Raw genomic sequence first — 2274 nt, 5'->3', positions numbered from 1 at the left:
TGTCCTAAGTCAGTTCCGTGTGTGAATGGAGTCCTCATGTTTTTGCAGCCTTCCCACTCCATCATGGCTATGTTCTCAGCAGTAAGAAAAAGGATGTGAAGGACCAAGGCTGTTACCTGGGCCAGAAAAGAAAAACTTGCCCGGAATCCCCAGCGTCCTTGCATTCCTCTCTCATGACCTTGGAGTTCAAGTTGCAGCTGGAGACTGCCACTTGCCAGCTGTGTGTGACATTAGACAATTCACTTAATGTCTACGTCTCTGTTTCTTCATCTGTAAACTAACAGATGTTCACAGTAACAACTTCGCAAGGCTGTTGTGAAGTTTAAATGGGTGATGATATTGCCAGATTCTGCATTCTGTAGAGCACTTGACAAATATATGATACTACATACTCCAATAAGTGTCTGTAGATCCCTGGTCAATTCCATACAATATTGGGCAGGTGAGTAGGGAAGAATTCGAAGAGGAATACGATACTGTTCCTGTCCCTGCCCTCCAGAAACACCTAGTCTTTCCACGTGACACAGGACTTAGCAACGGTAACACTAAGAATGCAAATAACTGCCATTTTTTGAGTGGCTACTATGTGCTAGACACTGTTCTAACTCATTTATTAACTCATTAGGTCCTAATGGCAAAAACAGCAATTAGTTTTGCACCAACCTAATAATAGAACAGCCATAAGGGACCGAGGAGGGAATTAAATCTTGGGGATGGGGTGTGGTATTAAAGAAAGTATCACAGCGTGAACATGTGATCTGAGCTTTGAAAGATGAGTAGACTTTTTCCAGTGGTGAAGGAAGCAAAGTTAGAGAAGGGCATTCCAGGATGCATCAGTAAAAAGGCTGGGCAGAGGGTGTGAAATTACAAGGAGGGACTGGGCACAGTGGCTCACACCTGTAATCGCAGCACTTTGGGAGGCTGAGGTGGGCAGATCATGGGGTCAGGAGTTCGAGACCAGCCTGACCAATATGGTGAAACCCTGTCTCTACTAAAAATACAAAAATTAGCCCGCCGTGGTGGTGCGCACCTGTAGTCCCAGCTACTCGGGAGGCTGAGGCAGAAGAATCACTTGAACCCGGGAGGCGGAGGTTGCAGTGAGCCGATATCACACCACTGCACTCCAGCCTGGGTGACAGAGTTAGACTCCGTCTCAAAAAAAAAAAAAATAGAAATTTCAAGGAGGGCTTAGAAGCGTGTGAGTACTCAATGGGATTAGAATGTCGCTTTGATCACCTGTTGGAGAAATTCAGCTGTTTTGTGCTGGGTTTTCCTAAATGCCACTGGAATGATTAATTTTATGTGTCACCTTGGCTGGACCACAGTACCCAGATATTTGGTCAAACACTTCTAGATGTTTTTTCAAAGGTATTTTTTGATGAGATTAACACTTAAATTTGTGTATTTTGAGTAAAACAGATTACCATCTATAATTGGATGGTAATTCCCTCATCTAATCAGTTGAAAGGCCTAATGGAAAAAAGGCCTAGCTCCCCTGAGGGAGAGAGAATTCTGCCAGTAGACTTTTTGGACTCAAACTGCAACTGTCACTGGATCTCCAGCGTGCCCACCTAGCCTCAAGATTCTGGAATTGCTGGCCTCCTGAGTCATGTGAGACAATTCCTTAAAATACCCCCCGCTTTCTCTCTGTTACTCTACACACACACACACACACACACACACACACACACACACAGCCTGTTGGCTCTGTTCCTCTGGAGAACCCTGACTAACAGAGGTACACAACTCTATGAACTCATTTTCCCTTGGTGCTAGCTTGGATGAATCTTTTCCCAGGTCTCCTATCTTCATGTCATGCAAAAGTTATCTAATGTGATCGTTCTGTAGTTCATGAGGACGATGATTGGGTTTTCATGCACGTGTGTAAGATGTGCCATCCTGGAACCTTGTTATGACATCCGCACATTACCCATCTGACCTGAAGAAAAAAAAAGGAAAAGGATTTTTTTTTTTTTTTTAACAGAGCTTCGCTCTTGTTGTCCAGGCTGGAGTGCAATGGCATGATCTCAGCTCACTGCAACCTCTGCCTCTCGGCTTCAAGCAATTCTCCTGCCTCCGCCTCCCAAGTAGCTGGAATTACAGGTGTGCGCCACCACGCCCAGCTAATTTTGTATTTTTAGTAGAGATGGGTTTTCACCATGTTGGTCAGGCTGGTCCCAAACTCCTGACTTCAAGTGATCCACCTGCCTCGGCCTCCCAAAGGGCCGGGATTACAGGCATGAGCCACCATGCCCAACCTGGGAATTTTTTTTT

General features: G+C 45.2%; 1 non-coding gene across 1 annotated transcript; it reads left to right on the top strand.

Moving 5' to 3' along the window:
- The first annotated feature begins 1836 nt into the window (after positions 1-1836).
- LOC116457166 (small nucleolar RNA U13) lies at positions 1837-1940 on the top strand. Its single transcript, XR_004244936.1, has one exon. It is a non-coding gene; the product is annotated as a small nucleolar RNA U13 (small nucleolar RNA).
- Positions 1941-2274: the final 334 nt, after the last annotated feature.

This window comes from Hylobates moloch, unplaced genomic scaffold, assembly GCF_009828535.3.
Source record: "Hylobates moloch isolate HMO894 unplaced genomic scaffold, HMol_V3 SCAFFOLD_17, whole genome shotgun sequence".
Lineage (NCBI taxonomy): Eukaryota > Metazoa > Chordata > Mammalia > Primates > Hylobatidae > Hylobates > Hylobates moloch.
The sequence above is the reverse complement of the archived record's forward strand: the minus strand, read 5'-3'. Positions and strand labels throughout refer to the sequence as shown.